This window comes from Pezoporus occidentalis, unplaced genomic scaffold, assembly GCF_034315485.1.
Source record: "Pezoporus occidentalis ecotype Australia unplaced genomic scaffold, CSIRO_AGI_Poc_V1 ctg58, whole genome shotgun sequence".
Classification (NCBI taxonomy): domain Eukaryota; kingdom Metazoa; phylum Chordata; class Aves; order Psittaciformes; family Psittacidae; genus Pezoporus; species Pezoporus occidentalis.
Window position 1 is genome coordinate 431,079 of NW_026915921.1, and position 11,583 is coordinate 442,661.

General features: G+C 43.7%; 1 long non-coding RNA gene across 1 annotated transcript; it reads right to left on the reverse strand.

Annotated features, from left to right (window-relative positions):
• Positions 1-325: 325 nt before the first annotated feature.
• On the reverse strand, positions 326-10,777 carry LOC134174066 (uncharacterized). Its single transcript, XR_009968484.1, has 4 exons — positions 10,226-10,777; positions 3,119-3,193; positions 2,874-2,946; positions 326-430 (listed from the first exon to the last, which is right to left on the reverse strand). It is a non-coding gene; the product is annotated as an uncharacterized LOC134174066 (long non-coding RNA).
• Between the last annotated feature and the right edge of the window lie 806 nt (positions 10,778-11,583).

Consider the following 11,583-nt stretch of genomic DNA (forward strand, 5'->3'; position numbering starts at 1 on the left):
CAGGCAGAGCCCCTGACTATGCCTTATTTGCGCTCAGTGGTATATGTCAGCTCTCACATACTTTCAGACCTGCTAGGAATTGCACCAGTGCTGGATTACAACATACTTGATTTTGAAGAAAGGAGAAGATATGCTACTGGAATAATTATTTAAGCCATATCCCTTTGCTGTGTTGAATGGCAGGCTTCCATTCACATGTAGCATATCATGCAGACAAAAAGAAAGACAGAAAAAAACAAAACCAAAGTTTTTTTGCTGTTGAATTACTCTTTTTTTTTTGCATAAAAACCATGATTTCAGCTAGAGAAGGGGCAGAAGAAAATTGTGACGTATATTTATTATCTTTTGAGCACAGAGGTTTCCTGTGAAACACGACCCCATGTATCAGGTGCTGCAAAAGCACAAAGCTTCTCCCTGAAGAACTTTCAGTCTGAATAGAAAACAGTAAGAAAAAGCATGGTTTTAGTGTATATCCTGATTTCACTAATGGAGAAATAAACCAGTGAGAGAGTGGGTGTTTTATCAGAAATATGCCTGGTTGAAAAGAAAACCTCTCTGGGAAGGCAGTCAGATTCAATAACCGCAAGATTATCTTTCTTAGTTATTATCTTTCCAAAAGATTCCACATAATAATTTCTGCCATTCTGGTTGATATCACATTAAATGGAAAAAGCAACCTACTTGTCACATAAATTGCTAGCATAGACCTGTCACCAGTTACCCATAAGGATGCGTTGCCTGTTTTTCATTCTTGATGATATTGTGAGGTTTATGAAGTCCACATGGTTCACTATCCATTACCTCCACAGGTCCATTACTAGATCTTTCTATCTCATATACCAATTATTTCCATAAGTTGCTGTAGAGCTCATCTTATATGCAAGGATAAACTAGCTGTGCAGAGACAGATTTAAACCTGGTACCCAATCAACTGAGCATCAAGGCATTGCCCAAAAAGCTAGCTTTGCAGTAGCCAAACACCAAATGCCCAACAGTCCTTCCACATGTAAGACAGTTATTCTCACACTGCCCATCCATCTTCTTTTTTCCCTATCAAATGAAACTGGACATCTACGATTTCTTGGCCACAGATTGCAGTTTATATTTGAAGAGAGACATTTGTAACAAAGGTGACAGATTCACGTAAGCATCCAGTGAACCCATATTGTCTTCTTCACTGTTTATATTCACTTATTGTGCTCTACTGTTCTCAAATAATTACATAACTAGCCACAGCCATTTCAAACAGCCCTTCAAACAACATCAGCCTCGTGTATAAACACTGGTGCTTTATGCAGTCATTTTGTATGAAATTTGTCTGCAGGACAGCAGTTTGCTGTACCATATTCATTTTGTGAGATGATTCAGGCAGCAGTTAAGACACAAAGTGCTTTTAATTTCCTTGCAAACAGTCTGTCTGCCTTCCCTTGCAATCTGTAACCTAAGATCTAAGAAGGGGTTGCCCAGTATGGGCTGTGTCCCAAGTTCTGGTGATAAATCACTGAGGTGCAAGTAACAGGCACAAACAGATCCCAGGCGTCTGCACCCCTCATTCCATAACTTCAGGCACAAAGTCTTCGATCATTTCTTTCAAACAGGTCCAATTTCAGCTCAAACACCCACTGTTAATGGGTCAGATGCTTCAAGGCTACATGAATATGGTTTTGCACTGAAGCAGCAATAGTTTGTGTCTCATTTTGGGTCATTAGCTTGGGCTCAGCCCTGCCCTAGCCATAAATGAAAGAAGACTGAGTCTGCCTGCAAAACATTGGTGGCTTTCTGTCCTGTGAGGAGCAGTCCCATGCAGTAGAATAAAACAGACCTGAAAACCAGGCTGTTCCAGCAAATGAGCGTCCCAGGTCTCAGAGAGACAAAGTTGCCCCTTTGGGAAAACTTCAGGCATTTTTAAAAGCAGGAATGTGTAGGATGAGTCACCATCAGACTCTCCAGCCAGCTTTTGGGAAGGGAGGGTGATGAAATGGTCCAGTAGAAAAAAGTGTGTCATCCCAGCAAGCCTGTTCACCTCACAAAGTAAGAAATGCCAAGGAGGCAATGAATCCCATCACTATGAGTGATTAGGCACTGTGGGTACGGATTAGCAGAAGGCGTAAGCATCATGTAATTCCAATCTAAGCCCTTTATAAACATTATTATAAAAGAAACCTGAGCTAACATCTTTGGCATGGGGACAGATTCACATCCCTTCACCTTCATCCTCAAGTGGTGCAGCTGTCTCAAAGGGAAGAGGATATTGAACAGTACCAGCCCATATTCTTACTTGAAAGAAAAGCAAGGAAGAAAAAAACCTAGGGAATCATGTTAATTTCTCCCTAGATATGAAGACATGGACGTTTCTGTCTTTTTTCTCATTGGCAGGAGGGGTTGCGGTCTTTCTTCTTTGAAAGAGAGAAAGTTGAAAACCTCTGGGCTGAATAAAGATCATATTTTGGAAGATGTCTCTTTCCCAGTGACACATCCCTTTATTGCACACACACACAGATGCACACGCACACGCAGCCACACGCAACACATGTACACACAGACACACGTTTTCTACTTCATTAAAAAACATTCTGGTAACAATCAAAGGCAGCTCATAAATGTCATATTTCGAAAAGCATAACGCGCGATTCCCTCTTTAGGGCAGTTTTTATGACAAACAGTATGCCGATGTTTGTGTATCATTTCTGGGACTATAAAATAACTTTTTATGGCTCTTAGGCTAATATCTGAAAAGTAGAGTACATTCTCGTACGAAATTCTTTCACAGCATTTAAAGAGTAATATCCCTTGCCAGTCCACCCTCCCTCTCCTCATTCCTCTTTCTGTGCAAAACCATGTGACAAAAAGCAAAATGCTTTTAAGAAACATACCTCTGGCACAGAGCCAACCTCTCTTTTTCTTCTTGTTTTTCGGGAGGGTTTGCCAGTTGAAGCTGACAGATATCTATAGCAAACAGTTAACATATATAAACATGTCAGATATAAAACAAATATACTATGAAAGAAAACAGAGAGCTGGAATGGCTCATGCAGCAAGACAATGCTGGTGCAATTAGCAGGAGCAGGGTGTGGGGTCTTCAGGGTGGGTTTGGTAGGTCTGTCCAAGGTAGAAGTACCTTTCTTCTTCACGCTGTCAAGTTCTGTGGGGATGGCATGGAGAAAAGACAGGCCTCCAGAGTCACAGCCACCATCTGGTATAGATGAAAAGAAAGCATAAGCAGTTATTTGTGGTGACCAGTGAGGTGGTGTGTATGAGAGACATGTGCAGGCATTGGTTTCTGGAAGATGAAGATTGATTAAGCTGGATCATCGCTGAATCGCAACCACTTAAGAGGTTTGATCCTGCAAAGCTTCCATGGGATGCTGAGCCCTCCTCCCTCTGCTCCAGCCAGGCTTTCCTCCTCTGTTTATTATCGCATGGCACTTAATGTGATTATAAATGAATGAGACTGAATTAAATAGAGTTAAGAAAGAACAAACAAGTAGGAGTGTAGTCTGGTGCTGTGTACTGTGAGCAGGCTCATAGCACCCCACCAGTGAAGGGTCACACCAGCATGAGAGTCACCTGTAAGATCATGGGATATTGGCCCTATAAGGATACACAAAGGGGCAAAAATGACCACAGGGTGATGACAAGAGAGGAAGGGAAGTGTGCCCTGCTTTGTTCTGCTCCTGCTCTGTTGCAGTCCCAGGGCCACATCTTTTCCTTGCCCATTGCCTTCTGATGGGCCAGAGGTGTCCACAGGTGCAGATTCATCGTGTTTTGCATTATTGTTATTAGACTGTATGAGGAAAATAACCATTTTAGACTGCCTTTCAAATCAATATGTGGGACTGGCATCATTCGTTCAGGGTGAGCTTTGGTATCCAAAATGTCATGGGACAAATCCAGGCTCCATGTCCAGAGCTGTCCCCTTCTTGGTGGGTCCTATAAAGCAATCTAGCACAGACCAGACACCAGGGTGGCTCCCAGCCATCAAACCCTAACAATAGGTTAAGAATAGACTAAACAGATAATTAAACAGATTAATTCAGCTCTCAGACTAGGAGTGTAATTAAATGCACTCAGATTCTTCAGGCTGGGAAAGACACCGCTGAAGGGGATATGATAGAGATCATGAGTAGGCTGGAAAATATGAATAGAAGATGACTACTGTCTCTTCTAATAGAAGAGCTAGGGGACATCAGATGAAACTTGTTAGTGGCAAGTTCAGAAAAAAAAGCCCCCAAAAACCCAAAAGAAGAGCATTTCTCCCCAGTGTGTAGTTAAAAGAGGGAACTCTGCTATAGGGCTACCAGGCCCATGCATGGAAGAAAAATCAATTAATGGCTATTGAAGACAAAGATGCCTCCCCTGGATAGGGCAGAGCTGATGCTGCCGGGAGCTGGTGAGTGCAGCGGGGGACATTACTGTGTGCTGGCCCTGCTCATACCACAGCATCCCTGTGGGAGACAGGCCAGGTCTGCCTTGGGATGCAGGATTGGAGAGGCTTAGCACCAGCATCTGCATCCCATCAATCACAGTCAAAAAGGCTATTAGCAGCATAGATGCTGTCTGTAGCTGGATGGGAAGGCACCTTCACGTGTTCAGAGTCCTGTAGAAAGTCCAGCCAGCAATACCTGAGCATCCTGGGAGCTGAATCTCTTCAAAACAAGTTAAACTGGGGTAAGGAGGGGGTTTGTCCTTCTGATGCCTCCCAGGGACACAGACCAAACCTTTATTCTTTTGTGAGCAGAAGAAAAGAAGGATTAACAGCAGTGATGGGTGAAATTCAAACACTTTGCAGGTTTCAGTCAATTTGGGTTAAGCCTGAAACAGAGCTGGGTTGGAATTCAGGCAGCACACAGATTTCAGAAAATGCCTTCCATCGAAGTGATCTCCCATGACTCAGCTCACTTTTATTTAATGCAGCAATAAACAAGGATGGAAACAAATGGTTATTACTACAAGAATACTTCAGACGTGATTCACCAGTAATGAAATATTTTGCAGAGAAATATTTTCAATTGTTTTCAATTTTTACAAAAAAGTGATACTTTTTGAATAGCCATTTTTAATTGAATTATTTTCTCGCTTTTCTCATTTCCTTCCTTTCTCTCTCCCTTCCTTCCTTTCTAATTGCTACCTTTTTTCTGCTCATTATTCCCTCAACCTCCTCTGTCTGCAGTTGAAAAAGGGACGAAAAAGATTTCTAAACCCTTACAGAAAACTGCTCTTTATTTAAATCTACTGGAAAAAAATCGAAGAAAGAAATTTAAAGTGTGAAACTGCATGGAAAACAAGGTGGGTTTCTTAAATGCCTTTCTACCTGAAATATGGGTGGAAAAAAACATGCAGAAAAGTACGATGCCTCTACTTTTGCCTTTTTCACTGAAGGAACAGGAGATACAATAGGTCTCATAAAGGGGCAACTGAGACATCATTTGCTAAAGGATATTAGAGGTGTCATGGTCCTCGGTTAGATCTGCTTTTACAGACACACAGGAAGTCTGCAGCAGAAAAGAGATTAAGAGCAAGCCTTAAATGAGTGACCTCTTCCACCCCCAGACCAACCTCTTTCATTTCTTTCTCTTTCCCAAAAGAAAACATGCACTGCTGATGGGGACGGCAAAAGGGAAGGCAACCCCAGAAACTGCTGAGCTGTTCTGGGGACATGAAGCAGACTCTGACACCCAAAGCAGAAGCAGCATTGTAATTTTAATGTTAAAATTACTATTAATATATAAATAAGAAGAAACCTGATTTCCACCAGCTCCAGCCCCACAGTGGGACCCGCTATTACCTGCAGCAGCTCAGACAGTCCCCATGGCAGCAGTGCCTTCATCTCTGGGTCCTTTTCTGGTCCCAGGCTGCCCAGCAACCCCACACCCTGGGGCCAGATCCTGAGCCAGCATATGTCAAGGTGATGCCGATTGACACTGGCTGAAGATTAGTCCCTTGGGATTAACTGCTAACTTTATAGCTCTGGTTTCAAGGTGGGATTTTCCAAAGCTCCTGTTTGGTACATATATGTAACAGAACAGGAGAAATTGCATAGATGGCTTTATCGCCCTCCACGCTATAACATAAACAAGTTCAGTCACATATTTTAATTAATGAGAAAATCACCCTCCAAATAAGAAAAATATCTAGAGAAACTTTCAGTCAGCTCATCAGAGCAGCCCATGCTGGCAATGTGCTGTGAGAGATGCTTGCACTGAGCTCCTTGAGAAGAGGCTTCAACCCCAAGGCAAACATCTGTGGAAGCTTTAGGAGAGCCTCAACCAAGAGAAAAGCCAGCAGCAGACACCTGTAGGTTTCACTTGGGCCAAGGACAAGAGATCCCAGTATCTATTATATGAGAAAGTATTGCTGAACTTCGTGCACTTCATGGATTAGCTGGAAAGCGATTGATGTTCCTGCCTTTTCCAGGTTCATTGTTTTTCTGAAAGCTCCTTTAAGTAAAAAATAAGAGGATGGTGAATTTATAGACAGATGAACTCAGCACCATTTCCAGTAACCTGCCTGGGTCTCAATGCCTCAATCTTAGCAATGTTGGACTGGTAATAGCAGTATTCAGCTGGCTATTTAGCACCTGCAATAAACCAGGATGCCATTCACAATTGCATCTCAATTGCACACAAATTTCTCTGTCTTAATAGTAGCAAGTAATAAGTGTAGGAGATAGCATACAGCTTCTGAGTTATGGCAGCCACAGTCCTGCTCCTAAACATATTGTGCTTGCATGGTTTTTTTTTTGTTTTTCAGGAAAACACTGATTTTGCCTCAGTTCTACAATGAAAATCCACTGCCTTTTAGGACTGAGCTCTGAGTCTCTGGGATCAGAATGTCACTTGGGGCCATCAATGTATAAACTTGTCCACTAGCTCATGGGCAATACTGGCTTAATGTGCTGTAAGAGACTGGGATGGTTCCGAGAGCAAAAAGATGAATGCAAGGGAGATAAGAAGGACATTCAGTCAGGGTGGGACCTCTGGGGCCACCAAGCATGGTCACTTGGACTGCTGAGGAGCAACCATTACCAAGAAACCCTTGAGAAACCGAGCTGACCTCCTCTCCCTGGCGCCAGCCACCGTGCTTGGGCCAAACAATAAAGTGAGCAAGGACACAAGCGTAGATCATGCTGTGCTCCTGTTTACTTTACAAGCAAAGATGTGACCAACTTGTCTCACCACAGCCATGAACTCTGGTTCAGCTGAACTGGAGCCTGCGACAGCTGGAGGAGAGGAAATGAGCTTGCGCGGGTATTCGGCTGCTGGTGTCTCAGCTGAAATTAATGTCAATGGCTGTTGATGCTGCAGGTCATTTCCTGTCTCTCCCATTAAATCTGGAACTTCAGTGCATTCCCCAATGGTAAAGAGAGGTCTGGCCAGCTTTCCAGCCAGCTTTTCAGGCTTAGCGGTGTTCTTGTGAGCACTGCAGGGTAATTGCAAAGCAGGCTGTAACCCACGGCAAGTGGAAGTTCAGAAAACAGATTTACAGAGGTAGGAAAATGTGCAGCTGCTTGTGTGGGGTGTTTCCTATGTAGGAAGTAGCAAATGTCATCTACAGACAGGCAAACAGATATACAAACAAAACTGTTAACTGGAAGTCTTCATGTCAGTGATCATTACAGCAGATTGCTGCAAAAACCAAAGAGTTGTTTCAATGCTATCACCTTAAGGCTAAGCTCATACTTAGGATTATCTTTCAAAGCTGTCATACACCCGTGGACACAGTCACCACTACCTGCAAGGTGAGCCATGCCTCCAATTCACATCTGTAACTCTGGCCTTGATGCACGCATGTTGTCTCAGTGCGAGGAGCACACTGATGGGTGACTGTGGAAGACTCCATGGGGAGCTTGGCTTCATTTTGTAATCCAGCACCCATTTTCCAGGTATGCCTCCTCAGTCAAAACACACGGTCAGCTGAACCAGGACAATGGGAATAACGGCCATGTCCAGAAAACTGGGCAGCTCTAGTCCATTGAAGCAGCAGCTGTCCCCCTAGAATCTCCAAATGCTTCACACATTTAATAAACCCAAGATCTCCATAAGACATAAATAATGCTGGGGCTGGGAGTTCTCTGCAGTAGTACCCTGTGTTGCACAGAAGTTTTCTGCTTGTATGCAGCACAAAGGTGTAGTTTTGGAGTAAAGAAAACCAAGTCTGCATCCCATCACTACCGTAAACATAGAGTGGGCAATTTGTGAGGCACTGAGCAACCACAGGGCTCTTCAATGCCTGCAGATTTACCCAGTTCAGCTGTATTTTCACTCAGCTAGGCTTTCATGCTTCTCCCCACCTTTGCTCCATGCAAATCATTAGCGCATTCTCTTCCCACCCCTACTCTACCCCTTTTCCCTCTCCTTTCCCCTGTTTTCATTGCTCTTCATAACATTTCCTCCATGTTGGAGGAAAGCGCCTGTGGATGTATTCAGAAACCCAGCCTGAGGCACTTAACTAAGGCAGGATCAATCCTGGGGCTCACGAATTTACTGAGGAGAAGCTTTACCATGGTTCAGGTTATAGTTTCTGCTCTCATTTCTCGCAAGGAGCCATTTCTCCCAGATTTCTGCAGAGGACGCCTCAAGAAAGCATCCCCACAAGTTTGGTTCCCAAATTCAGGTAGGGTGAAAACTGCTGCCCTGCAGATTTCAAAGGGAGTTAAGTTTGCCTGGGACTGGGAGGCACTTGTGAAAGCACAGTCCTTTCTGCTGATTCCTTTGTTTGCTGTGCCATGACCATACAATGAAGGCTGGGATCTCTCTGTGCCAGGCACCACATAAAAAAACAGAGGGAGAAAGTTTTCTCACCCTGGAGCTTGCAGTCTAAACAGACAAGTACTGCAGAAGAGTGAGCAGAGTTTGGCTTGCAAATATTATGTTAGCTCCCTGATTTCTTCATGGTTGGTTGGGTGGCAGATGTATTGCTTTCTTTGAATGGTTTAGGAGGGGTATCCATGCACGCCTGGGAGTGGAACAGGATCTTGTCTTTATGGTAAATTTGGCATGAGGAGATGTTCCCAATTAAATCTGGGCATAATCAGATGAGCACTTGCAACCCTAGCAGAAGGATTTCAAACTGAATTGGTTTAATTTGCTATATACAAAGGATTGTGTTCATTGGAAAATGCCTTTATTCCAGAATTAGGGCACCTCTACGTGGACTTTTTCAGGGAGAGCTATTCTTTCTTAAATCCGCCCCTTCCCTTAATCTAAATTAACTTCCCTGGATAGAAAAGTGTGTGTGTATATGTAACACAGAAGGGGCCGGGGGAAAAGCAGGAAGGGATTAGCTGAAAGGAAAAACAAAGGAAGGGGCAAAGATACGGAGGGGAGGGAGATAAATCCGCTAGTGAGAGGGAAGGCAAACGAAAAGCAGCTGGAGGGAAGAGCCCACTGGGCCAGGACCTGGGCAGAGGGATCCATCCCCCAGAGAGACCACAGTACCAGGCAGCCTGGCTGCTGCAGCTGCCCCTGGGCAGGCAGCCCTGGGCAAGGGACTTGGGGACCCCATCAGGCTTTTCTCCATGAAACCCTCAGCATCTGGAGACACCATTTGCTGTGGAGCTCAGCTCTGGAGTTGTTTATTTTCTCTAGGAAAAGGAAGTGTCTCAATTGAAGGCAAACATTTTTTTTTTCTGTATAAGCTGTAAACAACCCCAGCATATTTGATGCACCATTGCATACTGTTGCTTATTGTACTTCTGGAGTCAAAGGCAATGAAGCCAAAAACTCCTTGAAGCTTAAGTTACTAAAACAAAGAAAAAAAGGAGAACCAGTTTCTTTCTTGTTAACCCAAGTTCATCAATACTACTAAATGGGATAACGGAGGGGAAATTCTCACAGTTCTGGACTGCAACAAGCTGGTAGTGCTACACGCAACCTGTATCCCATGAGTAAGAGCCATCCTCTCCCAAATAACACTCTGCCATGGGGCTTTCATGGGGGACATTCAGCTCTGCTCTCATTTTGCAGCGCTGCTGTTGGCCCCGAAGCCTTTCGAGGTCTTGTCACAAATCTGACATCCCAGTGCAGCAAACAGGCTACTGTCTTCAATTCAGCCTCTTCCAATACAGTATACAGCTCCTGCAGCCAAGGGAAGTGAAGAAGGCATCCTACACTTGAGGGTTTAAATCTCTGCTCTGCCACAGGTTTTCCAGGTAACCTTGGCCAAGTCCCTTAGCCTCAGAAAACCTAGACCCCATGTTTACGTGCTGGTGTTAATGCTCCCTTACCTCTTAATGTTGTCTCAAGGAGGTCAGCACTAACAGCCAAGTCCCATGGCAATAAGAGTTGTTCATATTCCTCATGTGGGTCCAGACTGTGATGGCAGCGGTGATATTACATTTCCTGAAATGTGCTCTTTAAAGAAGAAACAGGAAGATGCAGTTCTTGCCCTAGACTGTACCACCTGCACACCCAAGGCTAGACAAACTAAATGAACAATACTGCTTGCCAGATTGTATTTCCTGTGAGCAGGAATTGTGTTTGGTGTGATGCAAAGCACAGCCAAAGTTCAGTTGAAAAAAAAAAAAGAGAGGGAAAGGAATAATAACATTTTATGCATGAATTCACAGAGAACTACAACGAGGCACAAAGTTGTTGAGTGGTTTACACAGCAACAGTGTTGAACACTGAAATATTGAACCCTGAAGTCCAACTCTGACAATCTCATCCTGCTTCCAGTGCTAGCACACACTGTTTTTTCATACTTGCCTGCCGTTGTTATGTGCAAGGACTTTTAGCCAAAGAGCAGAATTTAATCTTATTTTGGGAATGTGGAAGTTTTGCAAAGGAAAGGAACCAAAAAGTTTAAATGGATGAAAGCAATCACCAAGAGAGTTCAAAAAGGAGAGCAAAATGGGAAAGAAAATATCTTTATGCTCATGCATCCAGATCACCTGTAGTCAGTAGTCCAAAGAAGGCAGTGTTTGCTACTGATGGTATGAACAGCTCTGAGGGTGCTAAAAACAGATTAGAAAACACACGTAGCTTCATTTACCCTTCCTTGCTTCCTTCCTTCCTTCCCTCTTTCCTTTCTTCCTTCCTTACTTCCATACATGTTAGTGTACATAGGAATTTTGTGTTCATTCTTTACATCAAGAATCAAGGGTTATTAAGCTGTTGAAAACACTTGAGAGTTAATTTAAATACTAAAGGTGCTGGGAACATGAAGGGTACCAGTCTCCTCCAAGAGCATAGCAGCACCTACTGCTTCCCTCCATGCCTACAGGGTAGGGCAGTCTGGTAGGGTAAGGGAAGGCTACATTCAAATTCCCCCGTCCTCAGAGGATTCCACCATTTGCTCTTACTTGTCAAGATATCATGATTTATTTTCAACATATTTAGATGTCTCCTTCACTGAAGTTTTGGGTAGGGAAAAAACTTTAGCCTCATCTCTTGGAGCAATGTCATTGCCTTCAAAAAACAGGTTTCCTGGGGTACAAAACAGGGAGTAAGTGTGCCTTCCAGACCCCGGTGTGAGGATTCCTGAGTTCCACCTTCCCACAGGATTCTCAATACTAAGTGCTGTGGTTCCTGAATCCCTTAATTTGTATCTGGTGTAGGTTATCCTTTATGCCATAAGGGCAAG